Raw genomic sequence first — 21,119 nt, 5'->3', positions numbered from 1 at the left:
CTTGGCGCCCGTGGTTGCCAGAAGTTGGGAACCAGATGGTCTCCTGGCCTCCACCCCATCTGTAGTCAAACAAGAGTGGGTAAAATTGGGCTTTCACCCACTTTTCAACAGCTAATAAGTCCAGTTTTCTGATTTCGGGAATGTTTATATCTGAAAGTTTATTTTTCAGGATCAGAGTCTGGTTAAAAGAGAAAGAAAATCCGTTTCACATCTGAAGAGCTTCCCGGCCGTCTGTCTTTCCTCTTCTATGTTGTTTCAGAAACAGTCACATGGCCACTTCTCGGCTAATTTCACCGAAACCAAATTCCATGCACACTTCTGCCTCAAAGATGAATGGCTTGTTTTGATATTTGGAAAGAGCTTTACAAAAAATATTTTGGGAAGAGATTCTGCACCAGGAAGATCTGAATGCAGAGCCTCATTCATGCACATGCACACCAGGGTGACCTGATCGGGTCCCACGTGTTTCTCTCCCCAAGTCTTAGCTGAAAGTCACCCAGGGCTGAAGAGTCTTAGCATCTGCAGTGTTGTGTCTCAGAGCTGCATGTCCTGTAAACCCCCACAGAACCCACTCACAGAGGAGAAGACAGAGACAGATACACTATCAGCCGGGGTGTCACCCAGACCCACTCGTGATACCCGGGACCTGCCCTTGCTGCACCTTTCTGTCTATCACGCAGCTAATCCAGAGTGGACTAGACATTGCCCTGGAAGATAAAATCTCAGGAAACCAATAATTTTCCAAAGGGTCTTTGAATCTGCCTTGACTTCTAACCCAACATGACTTTCATTTGTTCCACTTGGCAACACGCTTTATGTCCCACTCACAAATTCTACTTCTAAATTCAGGATTGTTTTCCCCTTCAAATAATGGCATTTGTTTTTTCCCTTCTGTGTATCAAAAATGGCTTTCTAGAAGCCACAAAGTGAGGGAAACTAATTTATTTGTTGCAGAATAGGTGTTTATAGTCTTGGGAACATTACTGAGATTCCTGGGGCCTTGTTTCTGAATGACTTTTCATCTGGGTTCCTGTGCAGGCCGAGCAGACTCTCCCACGTGGAGGACACAGGACTTTGGAGTCAGGAAGAGAGAATTCCAATAACAGCCTCCCAGTCTCTTAGCCGTGTAGCCTGAGGCAACATTTTGAGCCTCAAGTTTCCCCTCTGTGAAACGAGGTGGATGCACCTGGTTCTCAGTGCTGTGTGGGCACCCCCCGGGGGCAGAGCTGACAGGATGCTCATCCCACTTACGATGGCCAGCCAGAATGAGGCCCACAGCTAGCGCTTGCGGCCCGCTCTGATCAACAGGATGCATGCAGGTGTCTAGCCTGAGGCTGACTGGTCGTGTCTCAGACGCAGGCCCTAAAACGAGGATAAAGGGACAAGTTTATCTGGGAGGCAATCCCAGAAGGCGCCTGCAGGGGAGGCCAAGGCACTGACACCATTCCAGGGAACGGCATCCATGAGAGCGTCCTGCTGTGGGCAGCTGGGTCTCTGTCCTGCTGGGGACCTCCCAGCTGACTGCTTGGCGAGTCCAAGGATGGCTAACTACCACCACTCCTGCCCACTCTGGGGCTGGGGGCTGCTCCAGCATGTCCTCGCCCCCCCAACACAAGCTCTAGTTGCCACGGCACTTGCCGTAAGGGTCGTGGGTCTGCGAGCACGAGCTCCAAGGAAATGTGGCGTCAGCAATGTCTGGTACAACTGCTGTTAGAGGTTTGCTGAAGGGAACTCAGCACTAGCGGGTACCTCAAGTGACGTTGGTCGCTCTCGGCCCAGTGAGCAGGCCTGGCTGTGCTACTCGGGTTCAGCCCCAGGCACAGATAGCAGGGGCCGGGGAAGGGGCTCCCCGCCTCCGAGGCAGACCCTCAAGGAGCTGACAGCTGGGGGCGGCAAGCTCTTCCTGGAAGGAGTAGCCAGATGGCGTGTCTGTCCAGCACATTCGCCCTCTCTTGCTTCCAGAATTCGGGCAGGCAGGCTCTCCCTGCCTGGTGCCACCCCTCCCAGGACCCTTCTTCGGAGGAGAGGCCTCTGGGAGCTGACATGTGGTGTGAGAGCGCTGGCTCCCTGCCCAGCATACTCCAGCAGGGCCACCAGCCCCAAGCTCCCCTCACACACACTGCTGGCTCGCTTCTTAGCGCCTGCTCTTCAGTGCAAACGTAGACAAGCATTACCATCGTGGGAGAAACCAAAACAAGTGAGCACACAAAGCAGACCATTCAAGTAAAGAATTACACATGCACTCACACACACATACCACGTACACCTGTTGTTGGATACCATCAGAGATAGAAGAGAAAATTCTGCATCGTGAATTGAGAATAATCATCAGAGGCCAAAAACAGCCTAAATGAAATTTTTTTACAAGTTCAGCAGGTGGAGTGAAAGATGAAATTAAGGACCTATTGGGCTAAGGGGATAGAGACATGGAAAATACAGGGAAAAATGTAAGAAAAGTAGAGAATCATTCTAGGAGGCACAATATCTAATTAACAGAAAGCACAGAATAAAAGAACAGAAATGTATTTCTATTTTTTTTAAGATTTTATTTTTAAGTAATCTCTACACCCAGTGTGGGGCTCAAACCCACAACTCCAAAATCAAGAGTCAACACGCTCCACCCACTGAGCCAGTCAGGGGCCCTCGTAACATATTGTTAAATAAACTGAAAGCTTAACTCTTAGTTAGATGTTGGACCTTCTACAGTGATTAATGGGTAAATGGATAAATAACCCAAGGTTCTCACACTTCAAAAATTAATACACAGAAATTTCCCAAAACCAGAGACATGAGTTTCCATATCAAAGAGGCCCATTGGAACACCTCAGAAAATGAGTTTCAAAGACCTATGGCCAAGTACATCATTATGAAACTTCACATAACAAATCTGAATTGTGTTTCCAAAGTTAACCTGTTCAAGTTATAAGTACGTATTCATAAAAGGCTGTGCCTTGAGCTATGTATGGTTCTAACTTTAAGAGGACCCACCCAGCCAATTTCCAGAGGCTGAGTTAATCAGACTGAATCACCACGGTTGTGAGTGAAGTCAGCCTCCAATAAGAAATGTAGTTTAGAACTTAAAGTGAGCAAACACAGTTGTCTATATCAAATAGTCAAAACTTGGACTGTCTCGTGGCAAACATACTCCGGTCCCAAGGTTACAAGAAAACATTAGCACAACACTATCAGTATTCCGAGAAAGCCCCTTATGCTTCTTATCTCAAAGACTTAGCCAGAGCTTAACTTTATGCTGAAGAGATACACAATTTGTGTAGATTTAACAGGCTTGTCCAGTGGAACATCTCCTTATCTATCTAAAAAATATCTACTGTCCAGCTCAGGGTTGTTCTTTTTAAAAGCACCTGTTTTAGAAGATTCCGATTTTTGGGGGGTTTCTCATTAAATGCTTCTGCTTCAGCCGAATGTTATAACCAAGGCAGAATTAAAGACTATGGGACTCCCGAGTTCTCTACTTCCACCCCAAACACCAGAGAGAACTCATAATCCTAAACTTTCCCAGAGGAAAAAAGCACGGATCCTCTATTGTGACAGATGCCACAGATGTCTACCAACAGCCCTTTCCTCTTTCTGGGGAATTAGTAGAACCCAGATTGGAGGCCTGCCGTATGGCCCCTCCTGTGGGAGGAGTCATGATGGGGCCCACAAGGTCATCTAGGACCCCTTGGCCAGGTGCTGGACTGGGTGTGGTGTGGCCTGGCCCTGAGCAAGGACATACAGGGACACATCTGCTGAGAATGGTTTCATCTTATTGCTCCTCTCCTTGTGACTCAGGATGTGAGGTTTGGAGCTGATGCAACCATCTTACCCCAATGAAGAGCGCCATCCATGGCTGACATGCTGGAGATGGAGGAGTGGATTGCTGGAAGGCGCCTGAGCCCTTGATGAGCATGGAGAGGTGCCAAACCAACCTCAGGATTGCTTCCTTCCAGACCTCCCCCTAATGGAACAGTCAAGGTACTCATGTCGTTTTTAGACAGATATTATGTTCTGGGGAGGATTGGAACGTGACACCCCAAATGTGCCACATGGACATAAGGATTATTTTTGAGCTGAAAGCAATTGAAAAGCTGCAGATGTAGGAAAACCTCTCTGTCCTCCCCCTATTTCCTGAAAAAAGGGCATGAATTTCCCTTTGTGAAGGTGTCCCCCTCTACTATAGCCAGCAAGGGAGGAACAACATTTATGACTAGAGGTGGAGGTGTTACCAATATGAGTCTGCATAAACAGAGCTTACTAAATGACCCTTCTAGTACATTCCCCCATATTGTTACCTTCCCATAATTTACTGCCACTAGAAGCCCAAACCTATTTCCTCTGTCCAGCTGTGTCTGTACAATTTATCACATATAAGTCACATATATAATTTATTATGTATAAGCCTCCAGGTCTATCCACCTCCTTGGGTGTTTACTTCTTTTCTACAAAGAGCTTCGTGTACATGTAAAAATTAAGATTAACATCAAATAAAGTTTGTGTGCCTTTTGTCCTGTTAATCTTTTCGTTGATTTAATTTGTAAACCGCAGTCCAAGAACATAAGAGGGTGGATGAAAAGTTTTTTTCTCCCCTGCAGTCCCTTGCTACCCAAAGCATCTTAAAATACACATGCAAAGAATCAGGAACAATAGTAGCAAAGGACTTCTCAGCAGCGGTATGGGAAGTTAGGAGATAGTGGGAGGATATCTTTGCAGCTCAGAAAGACTATCATTTGCCTGTAGCAGAGAGAATCCCTACTTCCCCCTGTCCTAATTAGCACTACTGATGGATATTCAGTGGTATCTCATTGTGGTTTTAATTTGCACTTGTTGATACCCAGTGAGCCTGAGCATTTATCCAGACTTATTTGTCGTGTGGGTTTCTTGCAGGAACTGTCCATTCGTGTTACATACTTTGTTGTCTCTTCCCTTTCCGATGTGTGAGCTTTCTTTTGTATTCTGATACTATTCCCTTGTTCTCTGTGTTGCAAATAACTTCTCCCACTCTGTGATTCAGGCAGGTGAGGGTTTGCATTCTGGCTGTGTTGTCATCGAGACTGAACCCACTGGTGTGTGATCTGATGCATGTTGCCCGAGTTTGGTCTCCCCTCTGTCTAATGGGGTGATATAGCCTGAGTCAGAGGATTGTTCAGGGCGTTAAGTGAAATAAAGCGTGTCAACAGGGTGGTCGATTAGTATACGGAGATAGCTTTCATGTCATTATGACTCATGGATCCTCAGAGCAGGGGAAGCTTAGAGATCCCTGAGTCCATTGATCCCTGAATGATAATATATCACTGATACATGTAAATACATAATGGTGTGTAGATAGCACTCCCCGGGACCGGGACAGTTTTCAGTTTTACACATGTTAGCTCATCCACTCTTCACAACAACTGTATGCAAAAGATACTATGGTTACCCCAGTTTTACGTACGAGAAACCCGAGAAACAAACTGCCTAGGACACTTGCCCAAGACATCTTGGAATGGGTAAACAAGACAAAGCTACTCTTTCTGCTCCTGCCTCTACTGGGAGGAGCACTCCCAACTGTTCAGTTAAAAAAAAGGAATGTTGTTTAGAGTAGGCTTAGGCCGGCTTGTGAGAGATCGCTGGAAAGGGGCTGATAAGCCCCAGCCACTGCAAGGACATCTTGAGTTTCTGAAGAATGACTGGTCGGGGCCCTCACCAAGGTGAGAGGAGCCATCGATCCAGACCTGGGGTGTGGGCCACAGTCCTGCCAACCCCACAGTGCCCCGGGCCGTGTTCCCTGACGCTCTCCCCTAGGTTAGCAAGAACCAGCTCTGGAGGCTGTCAGGAGGGACCACCCACTCTCCTGACACACAGCGGGCCACCTGCCAACTTTCTGCCACGGCTTCCATCAGATTCTCAAAGAGGCTTATCCTCTCAAAGATGGTTCATTTACCAAACATACCACCAGTCTGAATCTTAAGCTCCCCGACAAAAACGACAGATATAACTTTTTTTTTTTTTGAACTTCTATAGTAAAGAGAGTTTCAGTGTCCCCAGCTTCTGGGACTCCTTGAGTGAGTTTTACTTGCGTGAATAAAAGAGAGTCAATAGGTGGTCTAGGGGAAGGAAGAAAAAAATCTGTGTTCCTGCACCCTCTTAGGTTCAGTGTCTGGGGCTCTGCAGTTTAAACTGCCCACAAAAAAACCCCAAAACAAAGATTCACGGGAGAAAAAGGTTTATTTCATATCTATATGCGAGGCCTTACAGAAATGAAATGAAAACCCAAAAGAAATGGTTAGGTCTGAGAACCTTATATACCGTTTTCAACAAAGAGCAACCAATTGTGGAGACAAGACAAAGGGAAAGGGGTTTATGCTTTTAGGAAAGTGACAAATTGTGGGAGATAAATATATGGGGGAAACCAATGGAAGACAAGGGTTGTCTCGGTAAAGGCCTGTTTGTGTGGATCCGAGTCAGCGTTGACTCTTGGTCTCAGCTGATGACAATATTCTCTTCTTGGTACAAGGGCACTTCATCGCAGAAGTTTGATGACCTGCTTTTAGGTGGAAAGGAGGTCAGAGAGCCCTTCCCGCATCTGCTGTTTCTCAATTTCCTTTAGCTCAAAATAATCAATATGACAACGTGGCATGATTTAGGTTGGCATGTCCCAATGCCTTCAGTGGGGAGGATCCCTTGCTCTTCCCTCCACCCCCATCCCAACAGCCTTCCCCCCGGGCAGGGGCATTACCTTTCATTAAGCAGGTAAACAGCCTGGAGATTCTTGCATGGGAGAGCTCTGGGGACTTCGATGAGCTTTGCTGCAGGACCCGAATGTGTGAGGCCCTGGCACCAGGCCCCTGGCAGGGGACTTCCCAGTGTCAGCCCCTCTGGTGGGCTTTACCTAGCATGACTGCTTACAGCCACTAGGCTCCTTCCATCTCAGCTAGAAATTGGGATGCACGGTCTTATTCTGAATGTTTTCCTGGATAGCAATGCTTTCAAAGTTTACCCACTTTGGTTAAAGATCCATTCAAAGTTTTAGCAGAGCCTGGTGAACAAATGCTGTTTTAATGCAGCGCTAATACTCCTATACAGTTACACTTAGGTAGGGAAACTGAGCTTGTTTAATTTAATCCAGCGCCTGGCCCACAGCATGCCAAGGTCTGGAGGGAGTTTGCTTAAGCAGTCCAGTTCTCCCAAAGCCAAAACATAAGTAAATTAAAATTCTTTACTGATTTGGGGAAATTTTAACAGATCATGTTTTCCTGGTGCTACTATTTAAAAAAGGAGAACGATGAATAAAATTATGTGTATTTTACAAGCTAACAAAATAATCTCCCTAACGCCATTCTGACGTGTAAACAAACAGGTGTGTGTGCCCACGGGCAACATCCGAGCGGGAAGAAGCATCCTGTCTCTGCAGCAGAGTGAGATTTCTACTGGGTTTGGACCAGGGCATAAGGGTAACATTGTATTTTAAGTAACATTTTATTATAATAGAGGAAATACACCTAAAAGCCTTTAAAGAAAGTATCAAGTACAAAATCACCCTTGATCCTGCTGCACAGAAATAACAGACAAATTATTATTAAGATTTGAAAGTAGTAACCTAACTAGTGACAGAGTTAGTTCAGGGAGTAGAGGGGCAGTCTGTTTTTAATATTATTTTATTTATTTATTTTTAAGTAAGCTCCATGCTCAATGTGGGACTTGAACTCATGACCCCAAGATCAAGAGTTGCCTGCTCTACCTTCTAAGCCAGCCAACCAGGTGCCTGAGAGGAGCATTCTTTAAAAAAGAAACATTTGAAGATGGTCCACTTAACACTTAAACACAAGGTAATAGTAATAATAATTTTACGTAGGTGATTTTTCTGAATTTCCGCATCTTCATAAATTGTCCTATTTATAACTATATTGCACTAGAGTGACACGAACAACAATAATAATAGTGATTAGTGTTTAATGAGCCCTCACAGTTGGTCAAGCACATGTTAGATTCCCTCAAAAACCAGGCAAAGCCTCCCCTGAGTACCAAACCATATTTACATGACGAATAAATGTGATCATTAAATCAAGATAAAAGAGTAGGATAGTCTATTAAGTAAGATGTTAGAAAATGTCTGGTGACTTTTGCAGGGACCCCCATCGGAGTGAGACATAGGCCATCTCCACTTTAGGGCCATTCTGCCATCACTTACGCACCCCAGGAGGGAGACAAGCAGCAGAATTAGGACAACAGAGTCTGACCCTCAGAATAAAAGAAGTATCGGTGAGTCCATACTGTACAGACACAGGCTTGAATTACAGGTCAGTTAAGTGCGGGAAGCGGGAACAGCCCTTTCTCACAGATGAATCCCAGTTAATGAAGATCGAAGGAGTGAGGGAAATAGAAAACCCCAAGCAATAATTGTTAGAGGCAAGGTCCTCCGAGATGGGGGGAAATTAGGAGGACGGGGAGCAGGTCCGAGGAGAAACGGGGCATTTGCAGTGTCTGAGAATAATCCCCTTCTCCTGCTGACGCACAGTGGGGACCCTGACACACAACCCGACCCAGGGGACCCAGGGCACCCTCACGGAGGGTCAGACAGCCCGACCCGGTGACCCTGAGAGGCACACTGCACCGAGAAGGGCAGGCCGGCACGGGGTGCTGTCCTTGCTGCAAATGTGCCACCTCAGTGTGACGAGCCAGACAAGCCCGGTCGCTGGAAGCAAAGGGCCAGCGCTCTTGGGCAGCCTGCACCATGTTCTCAGGCCTGTGCAGAGTTTGGGGCGGGGGCCCCACAAGGAACACCCCTTCTCTTTTACTGAGTTCTGAGCCAGTTGACAAATAAGACAGTCAGAGATCCAAATTCCAGTTCCACTCGGTTACAGCTGGCTGGAGAAAGGGGTTTTCTCTCTCTTTCCGGTGGCTTTCTCTCCATACCCTCGGTCCAGCCCCACCCACAGGCAGATCTGAGCAGCCGTGGCAGGAGAGCAGGGAGGCAGGAGAGCCGGTGACTGGATCTGGAAATCTGCAGAAGCCACAATGAGCCAGGCACCCCCTGTTTCCCCCAGACACCCATCAGACAAGGCCTGACCCCGGGCGTCTGCCCCAAGGGGAGACAGTTTTTGCTGGTGCGCCAGGCTCAGGAGGCTGGGGAGAGAGGGAGGAGGGTTTCTCAGCAGCTTGTACCCAGAGGACTAGCTGGAGTCCGTGAGTCAAGGCTGCCAAGGGCCGGGGGCAGAGGGGACCGGGACAGCGTTTGGGTTTTGCAAGTTGACGGCTGCTAGGGCTGGATGGCAGAGGACGGTCTCCGAAACTTCTATTTATTCCCTCTGCAAGGACTACAGCCCTGGGGTGACCGGAAAATACCCTGGGAGTGCCCCTTCTTGCTCCAGGAGCAAGTGAGGGGGTGCCTCGAGGTCCCCAGCCGAGCAGGGCAGAGGCTCGCGCGACAGGGCCCGCGTCCAGGGCGAGGCCGGTGACCCGGGCCCAACGGAGGCTGCTTGCCGAGGGGGATGAGGCACCGTGTCCTTGCCCAGGATCCTTCCTGACTCCCTTAGATCTGGAGTGGCTCTGGGCCGGCTCCAGATGGAGACTGAACCCGTGACCTCTCCACATAAAGACGTCCGTGACACCCACTGCGCCATCTGGGGCTCATAAAACCACGTTCTCTATCTGTTCGTGGCTCACAGGCCATTCCAAAGCTGAGGGGCAATATTTGGGACCGCTCTGGTTTATTCGTGGGCTTTAATTCAGAACATATTTCCACAAAGAGAGGCAGAACAAAGCACAATAGCACTAAAGTCCAATTTACATTCTCCGTCAGTGAAACAAAATGGAAATAAAAAACAGTTGTGCGGGACTCATTTATAGCTAAACTATGGCTCTAAAAGCGCCTCTCGTATAATGTCATGGAATAAAGGACATTTTTAAACCACCCGCAAAAGAGCTTAGGTGACCAAAAAAGGAGAGGCGAAGACTTTCTATTAAGAAAACAGTTTTTAAGTTAGAGCAGCGATGACAGCCTGCAATCTCTCTCTCCCAATTGGGCAGATGCAGTTATTTGACTCCTTCCTGACTTCAGGTCTTCTCCTGTGGGGAGCGGTCTGCTTGGGGGCCCGCTCCTCACTGGGAAGCCCCAGGAATCGCCGGCTCGGGGACGCGGGAAGCGGGCTTGCTCTGCCATCACACCCCCACGTGATCTCCAGGCACAGATTCGCCCTCATGAGCCGCGTCTGGCCTGTTCTGCAAAACAGTGTCGCGAGTGCCGGCCGATGGGGGCACCTCCCACCCCCACGGCGAGGCGCTGGCGCACGAAGTGCACGTCCCCACGGGACGGGACGTGTTCTGAGATGCTGGTGATAAGTGCGGGGCTCCCTGAGTTCAATGTCAGACTGCATCACATGCAGCTCATCATCAGCAAAGCCAGAAATAGACGGCTGAGTCCACGTCCTGCACATTTTCCACGCGGCTGAGAAATGGAAACTCGCTGAAGAGCGTGTACGAGCCCTCATGAGAGTGGTCCCATCAAGCCGCTGGCAGCCCACTGGCCTGGTCACCAGGCCTTCCCTTGTGCTGAGTTTTCTCTAAATCTGGCCCGCCCCCTGGCTGCTTTATCTCTGCCTGCTTGTGTTTCTTTGATAGGCTCCTCTCCACCTGACACCCTCCCTTCTTATTCCACTCCTGTCCCCACTGTTGTACCCTCACCTTCCTAAGGCTGGGAAGCATCTCTCCTTCATCCTTGGCTCTCGGGTTTTCAGCCCAAGGCTTGCTGTGTAGTTGGGGGCTTGTTAAATGCTAGTCGGAGGAAGGAATGCTCCATCTGCACTAAATTCAATCACTTTCCAAATTAAGTTTTAAAAAACGTTTTGTTTTCCTTTCGTTGTACATAAATACCTGCTAAAGAAATCCACTTGCTAGATATATTTAGATATTGTAGGAGATGCTTGGACATAAAACCTGTACATTAGCCACTCCCAGCCCCAAATCACAACTCCTGCTCTTTAGCTCACCCCTGGGGGGGAGGGTCCCCTCTGGTTCAGTGGTCCATGGGGCCAGTTATGGCCAAAGTGGAAAATATCCGTAAAGACCCGTAGTAGGGACTGTGACCAGTGCCACCCTGTTCCCCTTCTTCTCCCACTGACGGCCCCTGAGCCAGTGGAGAGAGGAGGCAGGCAGCAAGCGTGAATCTGAGACCCGCTGCTCCTAGTGGGGAGGAGCGGGGACATAGGAAGATCTAGGATTCTGGAGGGCATCATGGAGCAGCTGAGCCCATGCCGACAACTGCTATCCCAGACTTCCTGTTCTGCAAGAAAATTAAGCCCTTCTTTATTGAAGCCATTTTTAGCCCAAAGGTGGCCTAGTGTCTTTTGAATAATCTCTGAAGCAAGAGATCACGGAGCAGTTGCTCTGAGCAGAGCACTATGGTAGTTTGAGGGGAGGTACACAGCTTGACTAAGACAGCGCTTTTTGGAAGGAAGATGCTTTTTGGAATGTATAGGAAAGCCTGCTTGAGAGTACAGTCACATCCCCAGGTCTTAGTACATTTTGTTTTTTCTCCTATGACCTTCCAACATAAGGCTGTGTTTATATTTTTTCTGAACCATTATCAAATAGGTAACAGTTCTCATGCCATTTGCTATGGAATACACCATCCTACACTTCCAAGAAATAAGGATTTTCTCCTCTATTACCATGATAGCATGATCATATTAAAAATTTCCACATATAATCTAATGCCCAATCCATATCCAAATTACCCCATTGCCCACCCCAAATGTCTCCTATAGTTGCTTTTTTAGAACCACGATCCAAGCATTGCATTGTGTTTTTATCCCTGTCCCCTTATTTCTGTGTGACATTGTCCTGTTGGAGAGCCCAGACAGTTGTCATGAAAAGTGTCTCACTTTACAGATTTTCTCAGATTGTTTCCTACTGGTGTCATTCCGTGGCTCCTCTGTCCCCATATTTCCTATAACTGGAGTTATGTGGGAAGGTCTGATGAGATTTGAGTTCAAATGTTTTGGGCAGGGGCGCCTGGGTGGCTCAGTTATTAAGCGTCTGCCTTCAGCTCAGGTCATGATCCCAGGGTCCTGGGATCGAGCCCCGCATCGGGCTCCCTGCTCGGCGGGAAGCCTGCTTCTCCCTCTCCCACTCCCCCTGCTTGTGTTCCCTCTCTCGCTGTTTCTTTCTCTGTCAAGTAAATAAAATCTTTAATAAAAAAATAATAATAAAATAAACTAAAATGTTTTGGGCAAGGACACGGTAGGAGATCCCCGTGGATATTTCTGATGATTTCTTCTCATCACATGAAGCCACCTCCCACACCCAGGCAAGCTTCCAGCCATCGGTCCTGTGTCTCCTCTCCCTGTCCAGAGCTGCACGCCGTCCCCGTGCCTGGCCTGACATGTCTTCTCGTGGTCCCACACCTCCATCCTCTGTTTGTACTCTGCTTTATACAGAGGTCATCTCTCTCCTGCAGGCAGAGTCTACAGTCGCAAGCACAGTAGACATGGCCCTTGTGTGTGGGTGGGACCAGGGACTCGCTTCTGACCAGTAGAACACAGCAGAGGTGAAGAGATGCCTGGTCAGCCTCCAAGGACCTGCCTAAGAACCTTTGCATCTTTGGTACCCTAGGGCTCTGAGTCTCTGCTGATCCCTTATTTTTTTAAGATTTTATTTATTTATTTGAGAGAGTGAGTGAGCGAGAGATAGAGCTCGAGTGGGGAAGAGCAGAGGAAGTGGGAGAAGCAGACTCCCCGCCAAGCAGGGAGCCCGATGCGAGGCTCAATCCTGGGACTCCGGGATCATGACCTGAGCCGAGGGCAAATGCTTAACCAACTGACCCACCTAGATGTCCCATTGCTGATCTCTTATTGTCAGAACCACATGCTTCATTATCTCAAACTACACCAGGACCGTTCATATTATCCCCACCAACTGAACCATACGTTCTTTGCAGGCAGGAGCCACAGTTAAATGCTGTACGTCCCGCATTCTGAGGCACCATGTTACATACGTGGGAGGTCCTCATGGAACACTTGATTAACAAAGGTAGCGATTGTTACATTCAACAACCTGCAAGTGTATACCCACTACCACCCTGGCTTACCAAGCGTTGAAAGCTCTATCGATACTTGTCTATGTACAGAGCCAAATATGTTTATAATAAGGAGAGAAGTATAATAATATTTGGCTCTGCAAAGGAAAACACTGTCATTTGGAATTTCCTTTTATTTTTTTACTTCTTGGAAAAACAATACAAATGGAGTGAGTTCATGACAATGTTTTCCAGATGTTCTCTAGATAAGATAATAACAAATATAAACAAGAATCTTTTCTTATTTTTCCTGAGAAAATTCAAGTGAAAGTTCAGTCTTTAACCAATTGACCCTTGTCCAAACACATTTCCCTCGGATGCCAAGCACAGGAAGGACTTGAAAAAGCCATGAGTTGGTCAAGGCACTGTAGGGTCCCCAGTCTAAGATTGAGTCCTGAGCACAGTATTTCTTCCTTCACAAATCCCACCGAAATGAGAGGAAACTTACTTTTCAATGACAAATCCACGGACTTGATAAAAAAACAACATCAGAGAATTGAAATATTGTTCCTAATCTCAAACAAGAAGGTGGTAGCTGACACAGAGGCCAGTGTGACTTGGAATCACCATCCTTAGGGGCGCCTGGGTGGCTCAGTTGGTTAAGCGTCTGCCTCCGGCTCAGGTCGTGATCCCAGGGTCCTGGGATCGAGCCCCACGTCTGGCTCCCTGCTCTTTGGGGAGTCTGCTTCTCCCTCTGCACCTCCCCCTGCTTCTGCTCTCTCTCTCTCTCTCTCAAAATAAATAAAATCTTTTTTAAAAAAAGGAATCACCATCCTTAGATCCAAGTGCATACTGTAACAAGACAAGAATGGGCTGCTATGAAAAAGGAGCAATCAAAGCAAAAGTTGCTAGAATTTTTAAAAATTTTGTATATCTAAAATTATGTATATGAATGATTATTATAACTGAAAATTTCATTTGAAGTTTCAAATTGTTGATTTAACATAGGCAAAGGGAATTATTTGTGGTCTGTAAGGTAAAACCTAGGATTTCACAAATTAGAGAAAACTTAAGAAAACTATCTAAAAATATATAGAGGAGTCAAACATCTATTGGATTCTCTGAAGAATAAAATAAAGTCAATACACAGGTAGGAAACAATAAAAAATAATGTAAGAAAATTTCCTAGAGATGAATATAAACTCAAGTTTTGAGATATAAAGAACCCACCAAGTGCCAAGAAGAAATGTTTAAAAGATACTCATCCAGGTACAAGTAGGAGAAACTGCTAATACCAAGGATAAAGAGGAAACCCCAAAACTTTCAAAGCGGGAACACAGTTTGTTTCATAAACAATAAGAATTAGCCTGCGGGCTCTATCCGATGCTACATCTGACACTTGAGGAAAAGGGAACAATGCTTTCCTTCTCAGGGGAAATTATTTTGAACCTGGACTGCTGTACCCACCCAAAATATCAACACAGAATGAGGGAAAATAAAGGCAAAGTTGGTTTTTTTATTGCAAGTAACAAGAGCCCCAGAGAGAGGGTCAATGTCACATAGACTTGCTTCAGAGCCAGATGATGCATTGAGACCCCGTTCCTGTCTGTCTGTCTCTCCATTCCACTGTCATGAGCACTGGCTTCATTCTAAGACTTGCTCCCACGAGGTTGTCAAGTTTCCTCATTTATGAGTATCAGAAGAGAAAGAGGGGAAACTTGACTTCCAGCAACAGGATAGTAGTACTTCTCTTCAATCTCATTGGACTGATTCAGGCTGTTTGTGCCCTACACAGCATAACATGTGCTGATTGTCTTAGATTAATCCACCAACTGGGAATGGGGGTTACTTACCCTGAGTCATGTGCTCTAAGCAGAAGAGGGGTAAATACCTGAACAACACAGGTTTTCTTGGAGAGAAAGAAGGGAACGTGACTACTGGATTGCCAAATAACAATGTCCAGCACACACTCTCGTAGCCCTTCTGAAAAAATTACTTGAGGACATACTCCAAAACAATGGAAAAGCAGTCAGGAAAAGGATGACACACAAATCAAAGAAAAATGGGAGCCAAGATACATAATGACATTAGAAGCAAGTCTATGATAAAATGGCTATCAAGTGGACTTCAGTTGTTGAATAAGGATTCCCAAAAAAGTGGAAGCATACATTGTTGGTTTTTAAAATAAAAGCGAATCTGGAACTGCAACTGCCAATTATTTCAGTGAAATACAGGAGAAAGAGGTAAAAAGAGGGTTAAAGATAGTTCAAAGGCAAAGGCAACAAAAACACTAGTGAGTTTGTCTTGAAAGGTAAGAGTAAACATAAGTATATTTATTCTCAAAATTATAAGAAGTGTATCTTTGCCGAAGCGGTAGTGGTGAAATTATGAATATGGAAAAATAACAGATTCTTCCTCATTAGCTATCAGGGAAAAGCCGAGTGAAACAACGAGAAACCATTTCTTCCCCCATCATTTTGGTCAACATTTATTTTGATAATCTAGTTTTGGTAAAGGCAAAAGGAAATAGACTCTCGTAGAAGTATAAACATGTGAACTGTGTGGGAGATTATTTACCAAGATCTCTCAAACATTTAAACACACATACACATTTAAATAGCAATCCCGCTTCTGACAGAAATATTTGCATCTGTTCACACAGATAAATATTGACAATGGGCCATGCCATGTGAATTAAAATAGCAAACAGTGATAAGGGACCTATATACCCTCAGAGAAACAACCAAATAAAATGTTGAGTATCCATACCACAGAATCTTCTGTAACCCTCTGAAGCAGAGTTTGGTGAGTTTTTTTCTGTAAAGGGCCAGATAGTAAATATTTTAGGTTTAGGGTGCCATGCTTACAGTCTCTTTTGTAACTTCTCAACTCTGACATTAGAAAGTAGAAGTAGCCATAGGCAGTACTGAAATTAATGAACATGGCAGTGGTTCAGTAAAACTTTATGAAAAGAAGCAGCAGTCCAGGGGCACCTGGCCGGCTGTCTGAAGAGCATGCAACCCTTGATTTGGGGTGATGAGTTCCAGCCCCACGCTGGGTGTAGAGATGAAAGAAAGAAAGAAAGAAAGAAAGAAAGAAAGAAAGAAAGAAAGAAAAAGAAAGGAAAGAAAGAAAAAGAAAGAAAGAAAGAAAGAAAGAAAGAAAGAAAGAAAGAAAGAAAGAAAGAAAGAAAGAAAGAAAGAAAAAGAAAGAAGAAGGAAGGAAGGAAAGAAAGAAAAGAAAAAAAAGAAAGAAAGAAAGAAAAAGGAAGGAAGGAAGAAAGAAAAAAGAAAAAGAAAGAAAGGAGAAAGGCAGCAACCACAGGCTGGATTTGACTACAGACTGCTCTTTGTGTTAAGGATTTCATTTGATTTACATGTACTGATATGGAAATGGCTCCATGATGCATTAGTTTAAAAAAATAAAGTTGGAAAGCAATGTATCATACGATGCAGTTTTGGGAAAAATTATATGTGAAATTACATACATATGCAGTCAACTCTCATTACTCATGATAGTCCCGTTCTATAAAGCCAAGAAATAGATTTAGGTTCCTGCGAGAGTCTGGTCACAACTACTCAATATATAACCTTGTTTTACCTGTGTTTCCATTTAAAGGCACCTTATTTAAAATACATTGTTGATTCATGAATATTGCACTCACAGCCAGCAGGACCAACACTCACACCTGAAGGAAGCTTATCCGACGCACGTGTTTTCTCCACGGGACCATCACAGCCTTCCTGGGCTTAGGAGCACAAGACAACACGTCAGCAGCATGCTTGGGGGGATCTTCAGCAGAGAAATCACCAGCAAATGCCCAAGAATGAGAAAAACATGGCAGGAAGCAGACCATGTAGAGGACATTTGTGTGCAGTGTGAGCCGGAACAAGAAGGCAGAGCGTCACCTGTTTGACCTCAGCTGGGGACGTGCGAGTAGATGACACATTTTTTGCGGCTGCACTGATGTCCAAAAATGATGTGGTAAGTGTCACAAGTATGGATGTTGGGGTCACAGATAAATTTTAGTTCCTAGAAAGATTTGCAAATATGGACTCCACGAATAGTGAGGATCGTGTGTACGTACGTGTTTGCAAATGCAGAGGGAAAAGCTTTAGACAAAAACACTAGAAATAGGGGGTTCGTTTCTGGGAAGAAAAGGGGTTTGGGGGACACAGGGAGACTTTCAGGGTCTTTTGCCTGCACTTTTGCAGTGTTTCAGTTTCTCAGGGCCCATATTACTTTTGTGGTGTTCAAAACCTTTTAAAGATTTTTAAAAATAATTGACAATATAGATAGCTTGCTGGTCAACATATTTAAAAACGAGCTTAGAATTAATTTTAAAATTTCAGTGAGTACCCAAATGCCTGTCAGCTGATGGGTGGACAAACAGAATGTGGCATATCCATCAAAGGGAAAATGAGTCAACAGTGATAAGAAATGGGGTGCTGATATGTGTCCCAGTGTGGAGGACCTTGCAGACATTCTGCTAAGTGAAAGAAGCTGGTCGTAAATGACCACATATTGTAGGATTTCACTAATTTATTTGAAGTTCCAGAATAGACCAATCCCTCTAGGCAGAAAGTAGATTAGCAGTTGCCTAGGGCTGGGAGTTTTGGGGGCAAATGGGGCTGGGAGGGTTTCTTTTAGGGGAAACCAACATTTTAAAATTCCATTGTGAGGGGTGCCTGGATGGCTCAGTCGTTGGGCGTCTGCCTTCGGCTCAGGTCATGGTCCCAGGGTCCTGGGATTGAGCCCCGCATCGGGCTCCCTGCTCTGCAGGGAGCCTGCTTCTCCCTCTCCCACTCCCCCTGCTTGTGTTCCCTCTCTCGCTGTGTCTCTCTCTGTCAAATAAAATCTTTAAAAAAATAAAAATAAATTAAAAAAATAAAATTCCATTTTGAGGATGATATATTCACAATTCTGTGAACATACTAAAAGACACCGAGTAGTACACTTTATTTTTTTATTTTATTTTTTTCAAGATTTTATTTATTTATTTGAGAGAGAGAGAGAGGGTGCCTGGGTGGCTCAGTCAGTTAAGCGTCTGCCTTCAGCTCAGGTCATGATGCCAGGGTCCTGGACTCGAGTCCCACATTGGGCTCCCTGCTCGGCGGGAAGCCTGCTTCTCCTTCTCCCACTCCCCCTGCTTGTGTTCCTGCTCTTGCTATCTCTCTCTCTGTCAAATAAATAAATAAAATCTTTAACAAAAAAGAGAGAGAGAGAGCCAGAGCACAAGCAGGGGGTGGGGAGATAGAGGGAAAAGGAGAGGCAGGCTCCCAGCTCAGCGGGGAGCCCAATGCGGGGCTTGATCCCAAGACCCCGAGATCGTGACCCAAGCCGAAGGCAGACATTTAACTGACTGAGCCAACCAGGCCTCCCCGAGTCGTACACTTTAAATGAGTGAATTGTATAGCATATGAATTGTACCCTAAAAAAGCTATTTAAAAAAAATTTTTTTCAGTGAGTTATTTCCCTCCAACTCAAATTGAACTTCTTGCATATTTTCCTCAGAGGCCTCTGTGTTCTTTTTTCTGATTTTATTTTCCTTTTCCTTTTTATTGACATAATGAAGAGGGAGCATTTAAAAGATTCTGGAAAGTCACATGCTGGAAAGAAAGAGGTGTTGGTTTTGCATGACAGCAGGGTTAAAGGTAATCTTTATTTTCCACTCTGTGCCCCCTTTTTTGGATTATGCAGGTTTCCCAAAATGAGCATTTATGAAACACGTTGATATTTTTATTATAAAGGTGGGTGCCTTCTTTGCCCTACTTTTACATTCAAAGATCACTCAGAAGGTAGATTTCACTTTCCCATGGCCCTTGTTTTGGATCTAACTCCAATTTCCAGATAGAGGGCCTTACGTTTTTTTTGAAATTTGTTTCTTTTCTGATTTGTCAGTCTGCAATTAAAGGAACAGGTTTCTGTGTGCTTCCCATAGTAAGACCTTCATGGTCCCAGAGTGAGTCATCACATTGCTGAAGGGAGCAGACAAAAGGTTAATCTTTGAGGAAGTATCCTGACCCTGTGATTCAGTAGTTGTCTTCACTTGGGTTTTGAAAGTCTGGACTCAGTCAAGGCAACTAAGCTCCATTATTTACTAGAGAGGGTGGCGTCCCCTCTTGGTATTTGCAGGAGACTGATGACAATAGCCTCAGCGAATCACACGTCCTTGTGTCCAGTGGTGCCTTTGTCCCGTTGCCTCTCCCCATCTGGGTGTGGAGTCTGTTCCTCCACCCCAGGAATCTCCGTTGGCCGTGTGATCTGCTCTGATCAGTAGAGGGTTGCTTCCTCAGCAGTAACAGAATGCCAAATCCAGAGCCAAGAGGACTGTAGCTCTTGCTGTCACCCTGGTGGAACCAGGAGACCACGCAGTGTAGCCTGAGTTGGACAGAAGGGAACTAAGGTGCCCCAGCCTGTAGCTAGCATGTGAGAGTGAGGTCATCTGGGACCTACCTGCCCAGGTAAACTAGGAAAAACCAGGCGAAGAGCTACCCACCCAGCCACGGAAACATGAACAATGAACCACTGCTGCTTTAAGCCGTTAAACTGTTTTGGGATGCTGTGTTTTACACTAGATAATGGATTCAGTATTTGAGGAACTAAAAGGAGTGAATTTTGGCTCTGAAGCAAGGAAGGAAACTATAGCAGGTCAGGGCTCTGCTAGTTTGAGAGGTAGTGGAGGTATCCTTCCATACAAATTTTTATTTCCTTAGGGAATAAGCAAATAAGCCCTAAGTAACACATAAATTAGTACCAGAAGTGGGGTAAATGTAGACAGTGGGTTCAAGATGGCCACAAATTCTTTGATACTTCTCCAGAAGAGTATTCTTTGATAGTCTATCACCAAGAGTGTGGCAGATGTGAAGCTACATCAAATCCAGGCATAGCCTTTAAGACCAGTAGACGTTATCTTACCATCTTGAAGCCCTGAGCGGCCATGTATGTCAGACTCCCCCAAGGCCATTGAGCTACGAAAAACCCAAACTGAGTGAAGACGTCCCAGAGAGGGAGACACCATGTGAAAAGAAAGGGCAAGAAAGGCCCACAAGCACGGAGACATGCTGAGTAGAGAAGGCATCTGGAAGGAAATGCCAAGCTTCAGGCACCCTTGTTGACCCTGCATAGCTCAGAGACTGACTAACCAGTTGAGGTCTTCCAAAATTCCTGACCGACAACCATGAGCAAAATCAAATGGTTGTTTAAAAACCAATAGCTGTTTTTTTTAAATTATTGCTTAAGATCAAATGGTTGGAGGCACCTGGCTGGCTCAGCCAGTAGAGCATGTCACTCTTGATCTTGGGGTCATGAGTTCAAGCCCCACATTGGGTGGTAGAGTTTACTTTAAAAATCAATAAAATGTTTTAAAAAGTCAAATGGTTGTTATAAGCCACTAAGTTTTGGGGTGGCTTGTTATGTAACGATAAGTAAGTGGAGAAAGTAACAGACCCTCAAGAAAAGATGGCAGTGGATTTGGGGGTAAGACCACGATGTTCTATGGGAACAGAGTGGCCAGTGGCACCTATAGCAAAACCTGCACCCCTGGGATCAACTCCACGTGGTCATGATGTATAGTCTTTTTATATCTATAGGATTTGATCTGCTAAAATATGACTTAGAATATTTTACATCTAGTTCCTAGGAGATATGGGTCTATAGTTTTGTTTTCTTGTAATGCCTCCATATTGTTTCAGTATCATGGTGATGCTGGCCTCACAAATTGAGCTGAGAATATTTCCTCCTTTTCAATTTTATGTATAGACATAGATGACTATGTATAGAAGTGCTGTTATTTCTTCCTTAAATATTTTGTGGAATTCACCAACAAACTCATCTGGGTTTGGCATTTTCTTTGGGAGGAAGGTTTCAACTACAATTTCAAGCTCTTTAATAAATATAGGGTCATTCAATTTATTTCCTTCAGAATGAGCTTTGGTAGGTTTGTCTTTCAAGTAATCTGATGATCTCTGACTTTTAATCATGGTGTTTAGCCACACTTATTATGATTGTCCGGCATCTTGCGCTTTGTTTTCTACTTGTCCCATAGGCTTTTTATTCCCTTTTCTGTCTTTTTTCAGCTTCTTTAGGATTAAATGAATGTTTTTTATGATTCTACTTGATCTCTTTC

General features: G+C 45.2%; 1 long non-coding RNA gene across 4 annotated transcripts in view; it reads left to right on the top strand.

The window, feature by feature from the left end:
• The window catches only part of LOC123849309 (uncharacterized), a 28,385-nt gene extending 7,597 nt beyond the window's left edge, over window positions 1-20,788 (top strand). Inside the window, exons 4-8 of one of the 4 annotated variants that reach the window (XR_010407612.1) lie at window positions 3,793-3,975; window positions 7,654-7,805; window positions 8,106-8,238; window positions 16,610-16,975; window positions 18,567-20,783. This is a non-coding gene — a long non-coding RNA (uncharacterized LOC123849309). Of the gene's footprint in view, window positions 1-3,792; window positions 3,976-7,653; window positions 7,806-8,105; window positions 8,239-16,609; window positions 16,976-18,566 lie in introns of all 4 variants that reach the window. The other 3 variants (XR_010407611.1, XR_006792025.3, XR_006792026.3) reach the window with 3 other exon arrangements.
• Window positions 20,789-21,119: the final 331 nt, after the last annotated feature.

This window comes from Mirounga angustirostris, unplaced genomic scaffold (genome assembly GCF_029215605.1).
Source record: "Mirounga angustirostris isolate CCGP_5_RB_7025 unplaced genomic scaffold, mMirAng1.0.hap1 SCAF_15, whole genome shotgun sequence".
NCBI lineage: Eukaryota > Metazoa > Chordata > Mammalia > Carnivora > Phocidae > Mirounga > Mirounga angustirostris.
Note: the sequence above shows the minus strand (reverse complement) of the source record. Positions and strands in the feature narration are given on the sequence as shown.